Raw genomic sequence first — 11,297 nt, 5'->3', positions numbered from 1 at the left:
TAAACAATGCTTTGGCTAAACTAAGGTTAACGGCGATGGTCAACCTTATCAAATAAGTGATGTTGTAGTAATTTTGAATTCAGATTAATGGCAATTTGTTGATTTCCGATACATGTGCGTGGTTGGTAGAAAGTCTTAACCTTTATTTTTCGTTGATCGAATTTATATTATCATTATTATTATTATTATTATTTTTATTTTTTTTTTTTTGATGAAAATGTAATCACACAAACTACACACCAATCACAAAAGGTAAAAGATTAAATTATTTTATTTTATTTTATTATTATTTTTTTTTTTATTAACATATTATCATTATTACTTGCCCTACAATTTAGAGGTCCAGAGACCCATCCAAAAGCAATGATGCCCAAAGGGTGAAGGAATACTTTAAGTTCGTACAAAAAATACAAAAGGAATACTTTTAAGTAAATTTTGTCCCTTCTTTTTCATTTTTCGGGTTTTTTACAAATGATTCCTTGAAAATGCTTATTTGTTTAAATATCTCTTTACAATTTTTTTAATTGTAACTTTTTTCATAATTTCAAAACATTGTAGCATTTTGACCCAGTCCGTTAATTTGAAACGTTAAAAATTAATTTTAGAGAATCTAATGATCAAAATATCCTTACCATAAAAATCCATCAAAATTAAAAAATAAAATGACCAAATTGCCTTCATCTTTCCCAAATCATTTAGAGTTTGAAACTGAAAATCAAACCCTAAATCATTTGGGAAAAATGAACCCTAAAATCAATGAATCTATCGTTGACATTTGATCCTTCCAGTGTGCTTACAATTTATGTAGAAGAAATTAACTACTATCTTGATTCATCTGCTTAAGCCATGGCGGATCCCAAGAGAAACCGTTGGTTTCCTTTATAATTTTATTAACCAATTGGCCGTTCACGGCTGACATTACAGAGGATCTTAAGAGGGACAAATCACAGAGGGTGAACACCCCATATCCAGCCCAGCCTACCACGGCACTCCCGTGAGAGGGACGAAAAAGGAATCTGCTTATCCTACGCACTCCACACGTCTCTGCATAGAAACTTGAAACGAAATACCCTAATGAAAAGAGGGGAAAAAAACGATAAAGGGCCACCCACTTCGGTAGAGCAGAAACTTTGGAGACACATATTACCTGTGGAGAATTTGCAAAGAGAGGATCCACCACCTTCCTGTTGAACCATGAGAACAACCCAATCCTTGCGATCGGCATTTTCAATAGAAACCCTCCTCCTGAACAAAGAAGATTAAGAGGAAAAAAACACTTTTTATTGGGTTCCCAGTTCCCTCGAGATCAATCATCAAGCCAAATTTGGGTTTCTTCGATAGTACAATTGTAATTTATAAACCAAATCCCCTGTATTTTAATTTTCTTTTCCTGTAACAGGAATTTCATTCATTCAGAATTTCTTAGTTTATGTGGTTGCAGTTTTGAAATGAAAATTTTCAGATTCTTTACTTTCATTTCTGTCAATTTTTTAAATCCTCAAACGGTAGGAATGGATTTTAGCCAGAATAGATTCATTGATTTTAGGGTTCATCTCCCCTCTGGCTACTAAGATGTTTCAGTTCGCCAGGTTGTCTCTTGCCTGCCCATGGATTCAGCAGCAGTTCGAAAGGTTGACCTAAATCATTTGGGGAAGATGAGGGTAATTTGATCACTTTACTCTTTAATTTTAGTAGGTTTTTGTCACAAGGGCATTTTGGTCATTAGATTCCTTAAAATTAAAATCTATCATTCCAAACTAATGGATTGGACCAAAGTACGATACTATTTTGAAATTAAGGAGTAATTTATAATTAAAAAAATTATAAAGGGGCATTTGAACAAATGGGCAATTTTAAAGTGGCATTTGTCAAAAACCCTTTTTTATATTTTAGGGGTTGGGGGAAGACGGTGGTGATGGAAAATACTTCATGAAAGCAAAGAAACTACAAGAAAGAAAAAAAATTTGTCAAACAAACAAGGGAAAGCAAGCCTAAAAAATACAGGTATTGAGGCTGGAATTAAGATTTTTATTAAGGCTTAGTTTAGATTATGAGAATCCATAAGCCAGGAATGAATGTAGAGATTCAATATCATGTGTTTCCAAAATCATGGTAAGATGGTTTTGTCATGCATAGAAAGACTTAGCCTAAACCCCAAAGAACCAAGACCATTTCTGGTCCAGGCTCAAATTTGAACCAAACCCAACTCCTATCCAGGCTCATGTCAGTAAGTGAATTGATTTGGGCCGACACTTGATCGGCCTTTGTTGGCACCATTGTACCTTTGGCCTTCGCCAGCCTGACTCTATTGAGTTTTGGAAGATTCCCATCGAGCACCAGATTTTGGGGAATTTCCAATTTTGTGGATTCTTTGAGTCTGAGTTTGAATTGGCTCAATCTCGTCTTTGCCGGCCCAAACACTCATCTACACCTATCTAAAGACCCTAAAGGACATAATGAAAGTGCTCACCATAAGTATTGGAATCAACCACATCCTTGCCCTAAGTTGCTTGATGGAGTTTATAGCCTCGATCCATTCCTAACTAATAACCACCTAATTCCCTTAGAGTCAAGGAAACCTCTAATAGTTGGGACGCAATAAACACCTTCGGCGATAAATAAGAGGTCATTCACAGTTTTTAGAATCCACTCCATCTAAAGAATCCCTAAAAGAGAGATACAGAGAGTCTCATTTTTTTTTTTCAAAGCCTAAGCAGGAGTTGATAGATCAAATACATATGAAAATATAATGTCTACAAGAACGGTTTACAGTTCGCATTACGCTAATTACAAAGTTGTTGCTTATTAAGAGTCTTGAGACTCAGAGAAGCCACGGAAGTTCAACAAATTCTCCACATGAATGGGGGAAATGGAGAAACTAGCTACGCTTGTAACTCCAAACTTCAAGTTCTCTCTCTCCCCTTCATTCAATTTGTTTGATTGGTTGTTTTAATTTTTACGTAATTGAGGAAACACAGAGCGAGAGTGTTGTCGTCTAGGTAGGATACATAAATGTGAGGTTAGAAAGTGTAGTCATCTCATTTTAATCACCTTTTAACTAAGGGGCAATTAATATCAGTCCCCTATGTTTGTTTTTAATGGGGTTACTCAATTATACGTTAACTATTGGTGTGGGTCCATGGATATAAAATCTGGTTTGAGACCACTTTAAAGTTAATGAGAGTATACTAGTTATTTTCATTGTGGACAAGAATTAGGGTTTTGTATTATAAATACAATGTTGGATTCTCTACAGTCACTTGATCTCATTCTCTGTTCTTCGATCTTACTAAGAATTTGCGAGGTGCATGTGAGACAAGAAGATTTTGGAAGATTCAAACCAACGTTTTTGTTCGTGTTCTTCGTGGGGAATTCTAATAGATCTTCTCCAACATACGTGAGTGCAAGGTACACACCGTTTCTCCCGTTTTCTTTATTCAATCGTGTTCTAGTTTACTATATGAAATTGATTTAGGATTTCTGAAAACTCAAGGAGTTTCTAATAATAGGCATCAAAGTCATACCATACAGGACTAAAATCGATATTCTAATATTAATTTGGGGCAGGGTTTCCTGGTCTGTCCACCCCATTTAAGAATCTTTTGAGGGGTAATTTTTGGACCGTAAAATTAAAACAGTTAAATATGATGCATTGATTTGATATATAATGGTATACACTTAAATACGTATTTTTTTTTATACGAAATATGTATTGTCTGACCAAAAATGAAATACCTATCTATAATCGAAAAAGAAATACCAAATACACTTAAAATCGTAAAACACCCTTTCGTCTTCTCGCCTCAGTCTCCTAGGGTTCTCAGCTGATTCGTGCTTCCCACTTGGAATGTCATCAACAACCTGTAGGAGAAGCAATAGGTACTACGTCTGCTCTCTCTCTCTCTCTCTCTCTCTCTCTCTCTCTCTCTGTCTTTCTCTCTCGCTCTCTCGCTCTCTCGCTCTTTCTCTTGCGCTCTCTCTCACACACACATGTTATTCACTGCAACTGCTAGGGTTTTGAGTTCGCTCCTGATAGCATAGGTGTGGGTGAAATTTTAGTTACCTATGAACGCTTTGAAGATTCTAAACCCTCCTTTGTTGCTGTTGGTATAATCGACCAATACGGTTCCAATATCTGCTTCTAAAATCCTATCCTCAGTAACTGTGCGAGAAAATACATCCATTGTGCACTAGAGCAAGAAGCAGAAGTTTTCGAAGTGCCAGAGATGAGAATGTTGAGCAAGACCAAAGTTGCAGCATTGAGGAAGCCCAGATTTGCTTGCATGGCAGGTCCCCTGTTTTGGCGCCCAAAACGCAGTTGCTATTTTCTGCCTCAAGGTCGGACCTTCATATGTGGTTGTTTTTGTATTTTTATTCTTAAAATTAAAGTTCCATGAATATTTACTTATAATCTTCTCTATTTCTCATAGATTCAGTTCTTTGATTTTGCCTCCATACTGCCCAGATTTTGACCAGGCTTCCTGGGCACAAGGAGCTCATCAATTGTACTCCATGGCTTTCGAGTTGTGAGGATACATTCAAAGGTACAAAATTTTCTATTCTTGTTCCAAACAGATGCGATAATGTTGTCTGCCACGAAGAAGTCGACCACCATGGTTGGATCGTAGATTTGATTATTTGGCCACTTCTATCAACTAATATGATTTGGAGGAATAATTCCTTGAGAGAATAAATTCTCTTTGTTCCTGATTCTCAAGAGCACTACTGCATTTGGTATAACCCTATGCATAATTGGTTTTCTAGACAAACTGAAGTAGGTTACCTCACCAAAGAAAAAGGAAGAGCTGAAGGAAATTAGGAGGCTAGGTGTAACCCAAGAACTCTTTGTAAATTCACTCATTATTAGGGGAAAAAATGAAAAACAACTAAACGATGCTTTTTCCCTATTAAAGCCTCACCAATCTTATTTCACATACAAAAGAAAAAATTGTTGAGTCTAAATAAAGATAATCTGACCAGTAATTTATCAAGAAATCACTGCAGAGTATCTATCTTTCTTTTTGTGTACAAGTTCTTCATATTCCAATGTGCTTGCTGAGAAAAGTGAGGAGCAGTGCTCCACATTCAAGCAATCATGACGAGCACAGGTACTAATTTTTTAATACCATCTAATGCCTTGACTGTTGACAATTGGTCATATCCCACTCCTATTCCATTTGCATCTTGAAAATTTTGGGAACAAGTACAGCTTGCAAGCTAACTATCACCTTGTCCTTTAAGTTTGCATATATTGTGGAATTCTCTATGGCATAAGCCTGATGAAAAGTGGTGTCATACCTCTGCATGTGAAAATGTGATAAAATTGGAGCGTAATAGCTTTTATTTTTAAGTGTGGATGGGATCCAGCTAATTTACCTTGGTTTTCATGTGTCAGTTGAAGTAAATTGTAACACGATGTCCTGCTTTTTGTCATCTCTTCTGCATAAGTTTGTTGTTGACTTGTTCTTGTTGTATATTATTTCCTTCACAAATGTGCAATCTACATTCTATGTGCTCAGTTGCCTCTCTGCGTAAATTGGATGACATGCTAAAAAATATTGTTGTTTGACTTGTTTCCTTAAGTTTCCTTTCAGGCGGGTGATGCTCTAATACAGTTGTATCAAAATTTCACCACCGACTTTAAGACAGATTAATTTGCTCAAGCTTGCACATTTTGCTGTCATAGTTTATCTTGAAGGTGTGACAAGGGAGTTGTGTATGGAGGAGCCAATCCTTTATGTGAAGTTGCAAATAGTTGCACTCAAGCTTGAGCAAGGTGATCAGAAAAAGTACCAAACCGAACAAAGAGCAGGCTTGTTTTGGTTGCAGGATCCAGATACTTGATTTTGAGGCTATGTATAATCTAATCCATGTTCTATAGCTGCACAGGTATTTTTGATCAGTTGAAACTGTCTTCCTTCTACAAGATTTGTGTGTTTGTTGAGGTGAAAAATGTTTTGGTTGCAGGATTCTTTAGTGGAGACAGCCAAAGAGCAGGCCAACTCAATAAGCAATATGATGCTTCATATGTTCTATCATTCCATTGCTAGAAGGCTCCTATGAGCTACATTGTCTACTGTGAAGTTTTCTATATATATCACTATATCAGACATGGTTGTCAGGTGTTTTTTTTTTTTTTTTTTTTTTTGGTGTGGGTGGTGGGGAAGGAGGTTGGGTTGGGTTGGGTTGGGGTTAGGGGTGTAGACATGGTTGTAACCGTATGTAATTGACAAGATGCTTCCATAATTTCTCTAGTATTGGAATGTAAGTATTTTTTAGCAAATTAGGGAATAAATATGGTCTACATAAAATAACTGTTATATTGAGGAAATCTTGTTATTTGATTCTGCCATTTTCGTTTTTTGTGGATAAGATGAAATTTAAAAGCCAGCAAGTTATGTTCCACTGATTTTGCAAGAAATCACAAACCAACTTTGGTTAATAATTATGTAATGTAGAAATTCTATCCCCTCCATTTTTTGTGTGTTTTGTTCCTTGAGCTGAAAAAACCATCATTACATTTGTTTTTTTGGGTGGTGTGGTTTGGGGGGGAGGTTAATATTACAGTGAGAACAGGAGAGAAAACACTTTGAGTTGCTGTAAATTGGGGTGTTGGAGCTGGAGTTATGGATTCCAAGCTTGTGACAATGACGGTTGCTGAAAAGTGAAAATTGCGGTGTTGTAGGCTTGGAGCTGAATTGCAAGATACATGTAAAATCAAAACAGGGGATCAACAAAATTAACGCTCAATATCAAAACCACTACCCATTTCAAGACTGCTCTCAATTAGATGATTAAATTCAAGATCACTCTCTAACACTAGATACGGTTAGCGGGTAGAAATAGTACTAGCTTGCTTCATTGCTCATTAATAATCTCAGATTGTCATACATAATAACAAATCTTTCATACATGTTTTATTACAAAATCAAAACCATAATAACAAAAATTAGAACTACCAACGTAATACATGACACATTGTATTTCATTGAAAAACATGGTGGAGGAAGAACATTAAAAAAGCAAGCTTAAACAGATTTTGGGAAAACCAAAATCTTTAGAGGCCATAAAAGATCATGGTTGAGTCGGGTTCATTCCTCGTTAACACTACTCCCTCCGCTTCCCTCTCCATTTCCACCACAAATAGGATGGAATACCGGTATAACCCATCTTCTCTTCACATGACACTTGGCCATCCTTGTCCAGCTTTAAGTGAGCTGACCTCTTCTTGCTCTTCGGAAATACTTCAAATGTGGGTTCACCTAGTTCTCACTCACAAGATTTACCACCAGCCTCGGAGTGAGATGGCATCTTCTTCCTAATGGGAATTAGTTAGAAGGTAGGTTCACCTTTCTCTCTCTCACCATTATTTCATTTTTTTTTTTTTTTTTGATAAATCTCACTACATATGAAGACCTGGCACCACTCACCATCCTTTTTTCTTTTTCAACATTTTGATCTGATTATATGAGCAAATTCATACTTCTTTTTTTTTGGTAAAGCAAATTCATACTTCAACGTTTATGAAGTACGAGCAGAGAACTATTCCTTTAGATAACGAGTCCCGGAGACAAGGCCCTTGACCTTTCCAGCCCATGATGACCGTTGACTTTTGCATGATTTGAAAATTTTTTCTGGTCTTCCAACCTCTAAACATGCACAGCCAGTCTCAATCTTGTTTGCTACCTCCAAAATAAGGTGTGCTCAAATGAAAGGACTAAGCAACCAATGAGACATGCTGAGGAGAATTAAAAAAAAAAAGCAACCAATGAGACATTCTGCACAAAATGGCATCCAAGCCAGGGTTGGGAATCCTTCAACTCTCCATTCAATTCATCTCCAATACATGGGAATTGAAAGAAGCAGAAAAAAAAGTGCCTCCACCAACTGTTTATTTTCTTGGATATCCTGAACTTGACTTGTAGTGTCCACCAAAATAGCTGCTTCTTTTAAATATTAGGGCTAGAACAATGAGAGAGCGACAATCCTCCCAATGATGATTTGTGTTGGTGAAACCAAGTGCTAAGGTAATTTCATCGATGAAATCATTGAGTTGTGCAAATACCTACATCAAGTTTCAAATAGATGTGAAAGATTGCTCGATAAGCTTGTAACAAAGAGACACTGAAGATCAGAAGCTTTTAATAGAACCAAAAATAAAATTGAAAAATATCACCACTCAAAACTGTAGCATGGCAGCATTTATACTTGAACTAGCCAATGCATTGTCCCTGTCCCCTGTCCTTTGACTTTTCCTCTTGAGGTATCCTTCTCCTCAACCATTGCCCTGAGCTTCCTAGAATTGTCTAGAATGCATTGGCTAAGATCTTTAAATGTCAAATATAAGGTTTTTCTAGCATTATAGCTTATAACAATTAAAGCAATCTAACAGGTAAAGTAAAAATAATGATCTTAAACTAAGCAAATTATATACCCTGTATGATGTTATGTGATCAATGGGCGTTATGGTTCTTTAAAGTCATTTAGAAAGGTAAAGAACATCAAATTTCAAAACCATATGTAAGAGAATCAAATTAAATTTCATTCTGAAATACTGCAAAATGGAATAAAAAAGCCTTTCTAGTCAGTAATTCAGAAAGCAAAACCAAAAGGGCATCCAAACCCAATAAAAAATCCTCATGATGCTCAACAAATCTAAGGTTAAAAGAAGATGCAATGGTCCAAAACCAGCTGCTGGATTCATCTAAAAGAAGCTGTTATCAAGATTATGATAGAGCAAAACTTTCATTTACATATAATTGCAAGTCTTGCATTCCACCTAGACTATCTCTCCATCTGACAACTTCAAAATAAGGAATCCATAAAATGTAAAATCACCCAGACCCAAGGCTGGGGTCCTGAAGTCAATATGCTACTCCACCATGAGATCACCAATGGAAGGCAAAGGAAATGTTCAGCAAAGACCTCTTTGACGGGTTGAGGACCAAAAGACCTTTTGCTGCTAACTGATCCATCAGATCATATTAGATTAATGCCCCCCCCCTCACTGAGTTTGTTGAATCTTGATATAGCAACATCTGATCCTTGCAATGAAAAGGATACAACCAAAATACAACAACAGAGAAGACAAGCCAAGAAACCCCGAAACTGACATAAGGAGAAGAAAAACAACACGAATGAAGAAGCCTCACGTGCAAAATTCTTACTTTTTCAGACACATACGATTGAAGAGTATACAGTGCTCAAAATCCCAAATCTCAAAACAGACTTCCAAAAACTTTGACATAATAAATGTGAAAGCAAGATTGAAGAAGAAAACAACTACAAGGAATGAACTGAGATATCTTAGGGCAGTCTCTCGGAGTTCTTGCTCTTGAAGCTCCACAATGACTTCAGGGATGGCCATTGAGGTTTTTATGCATTTCATGCTGTGTTTCCTTCGTTCCTTTTTGTGGGATTTCAACACAGAAAGCTCTGTAAAATGAAAAAAATCCATTAATAACAAAACCATAGACTCAAAGGAATATTTACAGTAGAACATAAGAAACAAACAAAAACTTTAAACATCAATGGAACATGACTAGAGAAAGAGGGATATTGTTTGAGACAACATTTGTTTGAGACAGTTGGTTTCTGACCCTTCTTGGACATACATTTCAGCTTCTTAGGTTCAAATCTTATAGTCTGATTTTGTGCTGTAACAACTTGACAGCTACTATGGCTTCAATGGAAGGGAATGCAAAACAAGATTCATATAGCCAAAGCAAATCAGTTGGGATTCAAATTTAGTTGCCTTAAAACATGATCATCCTTGCATCAATAAATGAGTCATTAAGACCTACCACCTCAATAGAAACTAAGAAAAACCATATCCTAGAGTTTCACCACATGCAACCCTGCAACTAAATCTAAAATGTGTAGAATAAAACAACAAACAAAGCACCATTAACTTAGTCAACAAACCACTTAATCAAGCAATAATAATATCCTAGAGTTGCAACAACAATATCCGACAGTTTCAACAACATTATCTTGAAGCTACTTAGGGAAGAAGCCTAATGAAAGCTTTTATTTCATAATCTTCCCAAAGAATTTTCCACAGGACTCAAACGTGACACGAATAATTAGAGGAGCAGCCCACATACACCCTCACCAGCCCCCAACCTGCATTTCTTGCATCATGAAACCACCAATCCATAGCCCTGCAAAAAAATTTTAAACAAATTAATCCTATTTGGATCAAGAAACTGACAAGCACTAAAGAAATACATTAAGCATCTCTTCAAAAGCCAAATAACCAACTTACGAATGAAAATGTTGATAGAATGATAGAACAAGCGATCTGGATTGTCATGCCGATACACAGGTTCTAGTACTTCAAAATCTCTAGTGATTTATATAGATAACTCCCACCATTTTTTTTAGAGGTGGGGGGGGGGGGGGGTGAGAGGATTCTAATACCAAATTTGACACAATAAAAGGAACTATCATGATCTAAAACTGCCATGAAATGCTACTCTCCCAGTAATTCGTATCGTCATCCATAGTCTAGAGAGATTTCAAACTAGTTGAGTTTCTGATGCAGGTCCAAGCACAAGAAAGAAGAAGAAACAGCCCTCAGGGCTTATTGTTGGAGCCTTAGTTTCCCAAACAAAAAGAATCAAAAACAACAATCTAAGAAAAGCATACAAGGTTAATTAACCAACCTTGATCTTTGCTAGCATGACTTTGAACTTAGTCTCATGCGAGGGAGGGTTGCAAGTTAGGGTTTTAGATAAGAGAGAGGGGTTTCAGGGAGGGTTTGAGGGAAGGATTGGGGGGGGGGGGTTTAATGGACGGCGGTAGGATCACCATGGGTGCTTGCTTCGTCTTCTTCGCATCTGGAAATCACTTCCTCTTCTCCAGCGTCTACAAATTGCCACAGTATGAGTCATTAAGACCTACCACCTCAGTAGAAACTGAAGAAAAACCATATCCTAGAGTTTCACCACATGCAACCCTGCAACTAAATCTAAAATATATAGAATAAAACAACAAAAAAAGCACTATTAACTTAGCCAACAAACCACTTAATCAAGCAACAATTCTATCCTAGAGTTGCAACAACAATATCCAACAGTTTCAACAACATTATCTTGAGTTGCTCCATAGCACAGGGAAATTATAGCACAGCATAATGGGGAATTGTTTCTCATTAGACAGCAATATGAATCCCATAATGAAGTAATTTGTCATTATTTAATCCACGTCTCACAACATAATAGTTCTTAAAAGAAAGTGCAAACAAAAGAAGATGGAGAGGCCAGAGTACAATAGGCCTCCCAAGTAAAGATAGT

General features: G+C 36.6%; 1 long non-coding RNA gene across 1 annotated transcript; it reads left to right on the top strand.

The window, feature by feature from the left end:
* Positions 1-2,802: 2,802 nt before the first annotated feature.
* On the top strand, positions 2,803-10,525 carry LOC122651282. The gene is made up of 4 exons (XR_006331430.1): positions 2,803-2,907; positions 8,086-8,087; positions 10,328-10,333; positions 10,514-10,525. It is a non-coding gene; the product is annotated as an uncharacterized LOC122651282 (long non-coding RNA).
* The last annotated feature ends 772 nt before the right edge of the window (positions 10,526-11,297 follow it).

This window comes from Telopea speciosissima, chromosome 2 (assembly GCF_018873765.1).
Source record: "Telopea speciosissima isolate NSW1024214 ecotype Mountain lineage chromosome 2, Tspe_v1, whole genome shotgun sequence".
NCBI lineage: Eukaryota > Viridiplantae > Streptophyta > Magnoliopsida > Proteales > Proteaceae > Telopea > Telopea speciosissima.
The sequence above is the reverse complement of the archived record's forward strand: the minus strand, read 5'-3'. Positions and strand labels throughout refer to the sequence as shown.